This window comes from Orbicella franksi, chromosome 2 (genome assembly GCF_964199315.1).
Source record: "Orbicella franksi chromosome 2, jaOrbFran1.1, whole genome shotgun sequence".
Lineage (NCBI taxonomy): Eukaryota > Metazoa > Cnidaria > Anthozoa > Scleractinia > Merulinidae > Orbicella > Orbicella franksi.
In genome coordinates, this window is record NC_138146.1 from 22,074,900 (window position 1) to 22,086,327 (window position 11,428).

The 11,428-nt window shown below is 37.4% G+C and overlaps 1 long non-coding RNA gene across 3 annotated transcripts; it reads right to left on the bottom strand.

Moving 5' to 3' along the window:
• Window positions 1-1,335: 1,335 nt before the first annotated feature.
• LOC145478669 (uncharacterized) lies at window positions 1,336-11,428 on the bottom strand. 3 transcript variants are annotated; one of them, XR_014048307.1, is made up of 4 exons: window positions 11,323-11,424; window positions 11,170-11,238; window positions 7,548-7,617; window positions 1,336-1,444 (listed from the first exon to the last, which is right to left on the bottom strand). It is a non-coding gene; the product is annotated as an uncharacterized LOC145478669 (long non-coding RNA). The 3 variants fall into 3 exon arrangements; XR_014048306.1 differs by having other exon boundaries at window positions 7,548-7,620; window positions 11,323-11,423; XR_014048308.1 differs by having other exon boundaries at window positions 1,370-1,444; window positions 7,548-7,620; window positions 11,170-11,234; window positions 11,323-11,428.

Consider the following 11,428-nt stretch of genomic DNA (forward strand, 5'->3'; position numbering starts at 1 on the left):
GAGTGTCTGTTGGTCGATCGTTTGCTGGGTCTGTCCGTCTGTCAGTCTGTCAGTCAGATGCAACTCAGCAATCAATGAACTGGTCAAACAATTGGCCAGAATATGTCTATATCTAGTTTGTGAGTCAGTTTACCAATCACTAGACTGTCTGTTAGTCGATCGTTTGCTGGGTCTGTCTGTCTGTCAATCAGGCAACCAGCTCATCAATTATTAGTGAACTGGTTGAATGGTTGGCGAGTATATCTGTCTATCTGCTTTGTGAGTCAGTTCACCAATCACTGGACCGTTTCTTGGTCCATTGGTTTGTGGCTCTGTCTGTCAGTGTGTCAATCAGGGACCAACTCATCAACTAATGAACCGGTCGAACAGTTCGCCAGTATATCTGTCTATGTAGTTTGTGAGTCAGTTTGCTAATCAGTTATCTGTTTGTTTGTTGATCAGTTGGTGAGTCTGCCTGTCTGTCTGTGTGAAATTTGCCGATTCAATCTCTAGAATTATTTCTTTGCCAGTTTCTCAATAAAAGCATTAAACAATCAGATAATCAATCAATCAATCTCTCGTCATTCAATCCATCAGCTTCCAGTCAATGAGGTACCAATCAATTTCAATCAATAGCCTGTCAATCTCTTAATTTGATGCATTTAATCTGACAATTTATTTTTAAATCTTGATGCACCCGTCAGCTCTTGAGTAATAATAAATAATTAAATTCAGATGTAACTGTTTTTCATTTGGTTCATCAATCAGTTCAGTACTCAATCACTTTGTCAATACAGCGCAATCCCAATTTCTGGAACCATCATATTTTCAAACCTCCCTATAACTCGAACCAAAGATCTTTCCCTCTCCTCAGTCAAACACTGTAATTTTAAACCAATTTCTCAAGATCTCCAATTTTTCGAACCAGTTTTTGTTTCCCCAGGAGGTTCAAAAAATCACTGTATGTCCATCATGGAGTAAATCATGTAAAAATCAGTCAGATAATAGTTTAGTTTGTCTGACATATACATGTAGTGAATCACTTGGTCAAAAGATCAGCCTGTAAGTGAATCAACCAGTCAATCATTACAGTAGCCCAATTAGTGAATTCAGCTTCACAGTCATCCATCAAGTTCAACAATTTTCTTCACAAGTAAACATTCAAACCATATTGAGTGCAATCTTTGAACCAATTTGGCTGAAGAATAATTTAAAAGCAAAACAATTTCATTTATTCCCATTGGTTTGAAAAATGCACTGTTTAAATGAGAGCTCTTCTTATTCATTATGCAAATGGACCAAGGCAGAATTGATTGCATGTCTGAGGTCAACAAAGCTGAGCAGAACTTGGCTTATTCAAGTGCTGTTTAACTGGCTTCCCCAAGGGTTGAATTGCAAAATAGAACATAGAGCAAGTTCTACTGCTGCTTGAGGCTGTGAGACACTGTCCTTGTGGGTATTTGATCTGGAGAAGCAAGATTACAATGTGACAATTACTCTCAGTGACAAGCTTAACAACATTTATTACTTAAGCTTACCTTGCAAGCTTAACTTACAAACTTAACTTACAAGTTCACTTATTACCATCTACTAAACATCCCATTTATAAAAGGGATTTAATCAAATAATCTTATTAATGCTTGTCAATTACATGTAGTTACAGGAAGGAAGGGGGGTGGCAATCAGTCAGTGAGTGATTCAGACACTGGTTTTGACATTTAAACTTGTCAACTGGTACATGTATGTTCAGATGACAGTCTCTCTGTCTATCCATCCGTTTGTCCATCTGTTCATCAATAAGTAAGACAACTACTAAATCTGTTTAATCAATCAGTCAGTCAGTCAGTCCATCAATAACTGATGGACTGACTAACCCTATAGTGAAATGCAAGCAACTGATTAATTATTAATTAATTGCTTGCATTTTACCATCCAAAAGAAGCCCTCAGCTGGTAATACCGGTAGTATTTTTTTTTGAGATAATACTGAAATTTGACAATTCACTGGGCAACCATTTTTCTGTGAAATGAAGGGCCTGGCTGCAAGAGGAGAAATAACGGACAACCCAACCACAATAATCACTAACCACAATTAACATTTGTAATAGCTTCCAGTAGAATAAAATTAACTCAGTAATCAACTCGTGTGGTAAATGTTTGTAAATCTTACATAAGCAACGTTTAGATACAAAAATACAGGCCAAGGTATTGGTCTGAGACAAAGTAAAGTTCCCATCTGGAAGTATAATAACCCAGAGCAGGTTTAAAAAGTTACTTGCACTGCAGTTTCATACAAGACAGAACACTGAGAATTTTTTGCCTCAAACATTAAACAAGTGTAGTGCTTACGTTTGCATACAAGTCTCTGTTTTACATTATTTGCCTGTTTTGGATTTTGTGTCAATATTGAAGTGTGTCAATGTGCCACTCCTTTGAAACCTCTATTTTACTCATGCAGCTACTCTATCCATAAACGAGTAGTAATCAAAGATTAGAGCAGTGCATTCAAGGGAGCAAGAGTATGAAAAATTAATGAGGTATTGATGGGATGTTAGTGGAAATTTCCAGTCTCTTAAGTTGATGGTCCACCCCTAAACATCACAAGCCTGCGCAAATCATTTATTACACAAGTTTTTTTAGATAAAAACTTAATTTAACTGTGAAAGTCAGGAAACCTTGAACACTTTGATATTTTGAGATTTCAACGTCAAGCCTGCAAATAATTTTTGTCTATAAGCAGGTCATTTGTCAGGCCAAGGACAAGTTTTGACCTGACGAAAAGCCAGTCTAGTCCGACAAAATTTTTCTTGTCATTAGAAATTAAGAATAAGAGACATTTGAGACATGTTGGCATTTCATTGTAGACCCTTCACCAAAATGTTGGTTGCAAATTCAAATGGCTCAAAAGTAAAGTCAACGGAGTGGAAAATCGATACTAGCTAGCACCAGAAAGGAGACCTTTACATAAGTCAGGTATTATTCTTACCCATTGAAAATTGACAAATTTACAAACGTTGGTACCCCTAGTTTGCCTTCACTCACTTCCCACTTGATCACACATGTACTCCATATTTTCTCGTGTATCAAGTTTCCTACAACGTCCAAGGAAAACTATGGGAAAAATGATAAAATGATCTCCCACATGGATAGCTTGTCAGTATAAAAACTCACGATAACATTCAGAGACTTGGCTGAAATGAATTCTTTGACTTTTTCTGAAAGCAAGTTTCCCCTGAAAATTCTATTCGGGGTCAATTGAATAATAGATGAAATTGGCATTTGAAGTGGTCCTGACTAGAAAGCGTGACTAATTTGTACATTCACGCTTTTTACAAATGCTGTTGCTAAATGACGGTCAAGGTTTTCAAATCACTAAATGACCAGCAGTCTGATATTTTTCTCAAATGTTAAGGAATCAAAGGAACCCATCCAATTCAAACTATCATATGTCGATTAAGAACTGCCAAGGGATTCAGAAGAGCTGTATAGATCGCAAGTCTAACGCTTGGTTCACGCTCAGCTCACATAGCGAAACCATGGTTTGTGACACTTACGTTTTTTTTAGATCGACTGCTGGTCACGGTTTTCAATTACTAAATGACCGGCAGTCCGAGTTTAGGGAATTGAGCGAACCGATCATATCCAAATTATTATATTTCGAATAAGAACTGTGAAGCAATCTTGCAGATTCTTGTAGATCAAAAGTCTAACTCTTGGTTTACGTTGGGCTCAGAGATGTTTGTGACACTTAGATTTTATTCATCTCTTCTGGATCACTTGGCAGTTCTTAATCGACATATGATAGTTTGAATTGGATGGATTTCTTCAATGAATGAGTTGCCAGTAATCAGATACCCGTGTTTGCGCAAAGAACTCTGGGATCGTCAGGGGGCAGACATTGCAAGTCGCTAGAAGGAAATGTATGGTGAAAAGTTGTTTTGACGCCCAAAAACACGGTTTTGGGGACAGATCAACGCTTTTTCGCCATTGTTTTATCGCGAATGGATTTTGGCAAAGTTGATAAGTGGAAAATGTAAGTTTTTGTTTGAATAACCATGAAATAAGTGATAAAATTTACTGATAAACTCCCTTTGCTTGTGTGAGGTTTATTGTGAAATACATTGAAGAGAATATTGAAAATTTCAATACACGCCTGATCTCGAGAGGCTACCCAGAGCAAATGGTAGAAAAGACCCTCCGAGAAGTTAAATGTAAAGACAGAAAAGAAGCTCTAAAAGAGAAATCGAAAATTGCAGAAGGAACTACTACCCTTTGTGTCGGGCAATTTCACTCAACCGTCAAGACCAAACTTTGGAAAGCATAATCACGCACAAATGGCACTTTTAAATACAAATACTCAGAGATATATTCAAGGAGCCATCCTTGATCTGTTATAGAAAAGGAAAATCACTGAAATACATGCTTGTAAAAGCAAAACAAAGGCTTTGAGCAACACAGTAGCCACACAGCATGAGTCGTGCTGACTCATTTGTCATTAAATCAACTCCAGACAGCACAATGATCACCAGCGGGCTTATTTCCAGTATTATTTGTATGACTGTGCTTTCAAATAAGCCAAAAGTAGCCTGTGCACAACTTAAAAGGCTTTACTGGGTTATTTCCTCTTGAATTATACCTAATTAATTTTGTAATATTTTCAGACCATTACGTGATGTAAATTTCACAATAAACCTCACGCAAGCAACAGAGTTTATCGGTAGATTTTGTTACATATTTCACGGTTATTCAAACAAAAACTTACATATTCCACATATCAACATTGCCAAAATCCATTCGCGATAAAAACGACATCGAAAAAGCGTTGATATCTCTCAAAACTTATTTTCTTGTACCTCGAAACAACTTTTTGCCATACATTTCCTTCTAGCGACTAGCAATGTTTGCCCCCCAATGATCCCAGAGTTCTTCATGCAAACACGGGTATCCAATTACTGGCAACTCATTCATTCCTTAAATTTGGGAAAAATATCGGACTGCCGGTCATGGACTTGCGATCTATACAGCTCTTCTGAATCCCTTGGCAGTTCTTAATCGACATATGATAGTTTGAATTGGATGGGTTCCTTCGATTCCTTAACATTTGAGAAAAATATCAGACTGCTGGTCATTTAGTGATTTGAAAACCTTGACCAGGAGTTGACCTAAAAAAGTTGCAAGTGTTACAAACCATGGTCTCGCTCTCTGAGCCGAGCATAAACTAAGCGTTATGCTTGCAATCTATACAGTTCTTATCACTTGGCAGTTCTTAATCGACATATGATAGTTTGAATTGGATGGGTTCCTTTGATTCCTTAAATTTGAGAAAAATAACAGACTGCTGGTCATTTAGTGATTTGAAAACCTTGACCAGCTGCCGGTCATTTAGCCACAGCATTTCACAAAACTTGTCTGTGCTATGGAAACTATATTTGAACCACAGATGTAAAAAAAACTATGAAGAGCTTTAAAGCTGATTTTTGATCATATGGACCAGAAAAAACATTTGGTTACGTTTTAGAGGTTTTAAAGTTTTGAAAGCAATTGCATTCAGATAAAGTCGATAAATGAAACGTGAGAACTTGGGCTGTGTATTCAATTTGCATAATATTTTATTGGGGTCAAATTACAACTGAAAATTAATTCCACAACACTTGCAGATAACAAACAACAACATAAGACCTAAGATTTTCGTAGTTTTTCAGACGAATGTCATTCAGACAAAATGGGGCTTCACAATCTTTCACGACGCCACCGCAAGCGCAAGTTAACACGTAGCCTGAATAGTGGTGCTGATGTGGTGTCTTTTACAATTCAACATGACATTAGAGACAACGTATTGCGCATGATAAAATGGAATAAAAATGAAACTGATAACAAACTTTTCTGTGTAGTTAATTGTGTGGCAGTATTATAATAACTTATTCCATATTTGGCCACAAATTGCTAGTTGAAACATTTTCATTGTAGCAGAAATGCGCGGTCAGAGTGTTGGACCAGGCTAAGCTTTTCCCTGTCAAAACCTCAAATTTACCAAACAATTGCCCAATGACTGACTGTTATTTGCAGGCTTGCAATGTGGCTAAATGTAGCTTAGGGGAAGTTAATCTTGGGCTAAGTAGTACTCAACTCACCAGTCTGTAAATTAGTTAGTCAATAAGTTAGTCTTACAGTCAACCTGTCAGTCAATCAGTCTATTCATGAGTCCATCAGTCAGTCAGCTTGCATTGTGTCTAGTCAAAATTATGTATGTATGTTGGCATCCTCATCTCGGAGAGGCGATGGTCAGCGCATCAGTGTCGACAGGCTCTTGAATGACTCAAAAGCCCGATTCTTGTGATACTCATAATCATCCTCTTTATGTCTCAATAATACATGCTATGAAATCAGCATAGTGACGGTTTACATGTATGAAAGAAAATAGTTATTTGAAGGATGGATATTTCCATTACAAATGAAACGTGTATTTTAAACAAAATGTAAACTTGTCTAGTTAATTATAAGTGAATAACACTTTTCACATAGTTAATTACATAATCATAATTGTTTATAAAATAATAATTTTTTATGAGTGATATCAATAATTCTATGACCATTTTCAAAATAAAAACAAAATGGGTGATTCCAGAAAATATCCATACCCTACCACGGGTGGCATGAGCATTTTAACCATCCCTTGCCTTTGGAAATTCCAAAATGCTCTACCCCCCATGCCCTCTGAATTCCAAAATTGTTAACCCCCACCCTTCCAGAGTTCCATTGTTTACTTCAAGCACCTGGAATCCTAGTTTGACTCCCTACCACTTCCAATGAAAGAGATTTTACACTTTTACATCTTCCCAGAAGTTTACCAACTGTCCACAGGGCTTCAAATTGCGACCAATTATGATCACATACATTCGTGACTAAATGTTCAGTGACTAAAACTTCCTCCTCTTCAGTTGATATTTTGCAATTAGTTTTCGGCTAAACTAGTGAAAGGATAAAACTTCAATTATTGTTTTGTGTATTAATTACCATGGAAATTGGAACATGCATTGGCAAATCCTGCTTAATTTACCTTTGATATTACAAATGGTATTGACACTTGTTCAGATGCCATTTACGCTGTTTCTTTATGAATGTATCTGGCGCATGGTAAACAAACATCACGGGTCAGCATTTGTTGCAAATGATTTAAGGACAAGAAATTCATCAACTTTAAGGCCTGTGGAGCCCACTGTACGATCCAGATTTTATTGCTTTTCGTCTCTAAATGAACGTGAACACATCTTGTTTTCCGCAGTAGTCAACAGTGTTGTCAGTTCATTTGTGCTTTCACATTCTGGTCTGTCCCCTCTACAAAACCCCCCATGCCCTCAGAATTCCAATCATAAGTACCTCCCATGCCTTTGGATTTCCAGTTCAAAGAACCCCCCTTGCTCTCAGAATTCCCAAAAGCCACCCGTGGTATAGCTATGGATATTTTCTGGAATCACGAATTATCATTTTGAGGGAACATTTTTGGAAGTCATGAAAAAGACCAACAATCACTTATTTGATTAATCAAGAGTTGTTATTTACTTTGCTTACCTGCCATGGTCTAGTTCTACATCATCCTTATTGTCAAGGTTTTGATCCAATTTCTTTCCTGTTGACATTTCTTCTGAAATACAAGATTAAAGTCCCCTATTAGTTGCCACTAAAGCAAAAATTCTAATTCTACTAACAAGCTGCCAAGAAAACATTGAGAGTTCGTACAGATAAACATAATATGCTGTATCTCCACAGTGTTTGGGTTTCTGGAGCAGATACAGGATTTTAGAGAAGGGGGTTCAAGATATGGACCACCAAAGGCAGTCCCCTGTAGGCAGGGGGGTCCGGGGATATCCTTCCTTGGAAATGGGATTTCCAGCATTCTTAGGCCAAGTCAGAGTGTTATTATGTCTCATTGTTTTTTTTTTTAATTCAGGGGGATCAACTGAACCTCCTGAATCCCCCTAAATCTGCCCTAGGGTTTACACCAAAAATCTGAGTATATAGTTAAAGGATTTACCCAATCTGGCCCCATCAGCCACCTGGGGGAAAAGAACTAAAGTATACTCACTGTTCTAAGACATGCCTTTTAAAAAGATCAAAGAAAAGGAAAGTACACAAAAAGGACTTTACCAGCATAACAACTTCAACCTGAAGTTGAACCAGCAACTCAGTGCTTGCTGAACAATGAGAACAAGAGGTTTTGAGTTAAGGTATCAGTATACCCCAAAATTGACCACTTTTCAAAAAAAAATGTTTTTTGCTTTTTCAGATAGATCTCATTGTGATCTTTCATTGAAAAAAATTTCCATAAAAAAAGATTGATTCTATAAAGCAAAGTTATGAACGAAAAGCATTTCTTTGTATTAAAAGGTTGCATGACCAATTGCCGTGTATTTACAACTGTCAAACATTTGTTTGTCGACAAGCTGTTCGGAGTGTTCTACATTTGTAGATTGTTGAATTAAACATAAATCTGTCATTGAAGAAACGTAAACGTTCCTTTCCATTTGCAAGTGTGAAGAAGCACCACAGAGGAAAAGGCCGGGGGAAGGTTTCAAAGACATTCAATCAGAATTGGGCTGATACGTTACAATAGCTTCTAGTAACAAAGGTTTGATCCTGCTTTGAGCAGGAGAAGTTGCTTGCACTGGATGAGGAAGATGTTTGACATTCTCTAAGCATTACTTCATTGGTGCTTTCGCCGTTTCACAGTAACATGTCAGTTCAATCAGTATCACATTCTCATGGCCATTACACACATTGTTTATGAATGTGCTCTTTTGTTGTCTACAGCATCTCTAAGCTAAGGTGTTTTCAAAATCAAAAGGAAGAAACAGAAACGAAAATTATTTTATTCAGATCTTGCAAAGGATATTTCCTGCTGGAGGCAACATTTGAGACTCCTTTGTAACTGATATGAGCTAGATATTGTTAAAGTAAAATGAGTCTTCGCTTTATCAATAAACATGTCATTATTATCACATGTTTTGTACTAATTATCTCATTACACCAGAAGAACGCCCCAAAGTATATTTCCTTTGTATCTCGAAACAAAAATTTCAGCAAGTGAAGAGCACATTTTAAGTTTGTTTCTGGCAAGTTTTCAATGTTTTTCACTGAAACTTGGAGGAAACATTGCCCAAAATCACGCAAAAAAACGGTGTCAGTGAGGTTTTACTTTTGGCTTCTTTTGAAAGTTCTGACTATTTTAGTGAATATAATGCATGTTTTATCAACTCTCAAAGTTTAACTGCTTTATAGAAAAAGGTGTCAAGAAGACCTCTCACACACCGCTGGGAGCCATGCCAAGCCGAACCACACAGCCTGACCTTAATTAACATAAGAACATAATTGTCTTACAATGACACAAAAAATGGCTAGAGAATAATTTCACCTCAACTTAACACATTCTACAAGTACTTCACGGGTGGGTGGGTGGGGCATGTCAGGCAACAGTGGATGGCAAAACAAAAACTGAAACCTTACACAGGCCATGTGACCTGAAACCCCCCGTACACCTGTACCCAGACTCCCAGCTGTGTGTGAGAAAAACGTTTTCTGCTTCTTTCGTTCCTCAGCCAACAGAAAACCACACATAGCGATGTTGATTGCGTCCTCCCACTCAAATCAAATTGGAAACAAACTTGATTAGTAAACCTCTGTACTTTAGGAAATAAGACACTACATTCGGAAAGCCTTTAGTTAATTATTTTTATTTTAATGAATATACCTTCGTAATCTACAATTCATAAGCTTTCAGAAAATAATTATATACTTTACTGGGGTTTGCATCAAACGTCCAACCATAAAGCAGCGCTGATGGTCATTTGGGTTATACTGATACCTTAATAAAAAAAGTTACTCTGCATGAAATAATTTTACACACAGTGACTTTTCAGTTAAGCTCAAAACAATATTATTAAGGATGGACCATTACTTTTTTGATGGAGCGTTGGGCAATTACAAAAAAAAAATTCCTGCACAGCAAAAGTGCTGAAAAAAAATCGTGCAAGTTGAGCTATGAAAAAAAATTGAGCATTAAGAACTTTCTACTAACCAATTTTTTGATGTTAAAATAATCAATGCACAAACTATAATGCACACCAAAAAAAGTCATGCACAACCTTAAGGTGAAAAAAAATTCATGCCCCAGGAAATTGCCCAACATCTTGGTGCTTCTTGAACAATCAGAACAAGAGGTTTTGAGTTAAGCGGAAAGTCACTCTGCACGAAATAATTTCATGCAGGGTGGCGTTCGGCTAAGCTCAAAATAATATTATTATTCTCATCACTTGGTATAAATGTTTTGTTTCCTGACTCTGAATTGGAAATTGTTTTGTTGCTCTGTTCAAAAATGATATTATTGGGTTGCTAAGTTTAAAAATTACTTTTTGTCAAATTCAGTGTTCTGATAATTTGAAACGTCCTTCCTACTGTAACCTTCGTAAAACTGATATTCAATCATTGGTTTTAAAGTACCGCAAACTGTTAGTTTCTGTCACACCCAAACATGCTGGACTCAAAATTATTTTTTCCCATAATGGATTTATTAAGCACTTAATGACTGACCCCAAGAAAAACAATGAGTTTTGCTTTCCCGAGACCCTCAATGTTCCCCGAGGTGAAGCCAAGAGGAACATTGAGGTCGAAGGGAAACAAAACTCACCGTTTCCCACGGGGCCAGTCATTGAGTGTTCTGTTATACCTTCCAACCCAAAAATAGAAAGAAAAACTGCAAAAAAATTGTTTGCCTGATGCTGGCTGGCACATAAATTTGCCGCAGTTTCAAGGAGCAAGACCTGATCACGTTCAAGTTGTTGTTTCCCAAGGGAGTTGGTGAGTTTTAACCCGTGACACGTGACATGTTCTCCTCCAATCAGAAAACATATTTGAGCTGGTACAATGTATTTATCACTTAACGACTTTTATTTATTAGGTAAGCCGAAGGTACGTTAACTTAAGCTTAAGCTTATCGTAAAAAGATTAATTTTGAATGCGGAGTCCCCACCCCCTACCCCCTATCCCCTACCACAACACTGTTGGTAAGCAGGTAAATGTACCTCTACGAAGGCAAAGGAAACTCTTATGTACACATATGCAACGATAATTTCCTTTTTCATTAACTGGTCTAGTAGTTATTAAGTTAAACTGCTAAGCAATCAAACACGCGCTTTACCTTATTCTGGACGACTACAGGTGCAGGCCGAGGTCGTCAAACAAAACGCCTCCTCATTCCGCCTCCTGGCTGCGACAAGCAAAAAAAGTTGAGGCAAGTTAACAACATTTCACCTTCAGAAATATCGCTGGGTCACGCTGATGAAGAACAAACCTGTGAAAGTGGCGCGCGCTCTATTTTCCTCTGTTTTCTTTCACACGTGCACAATGGCGGAGACGAAATACACTTGCAAAGAGTAGTGGGAAGTAGCACAACAAAA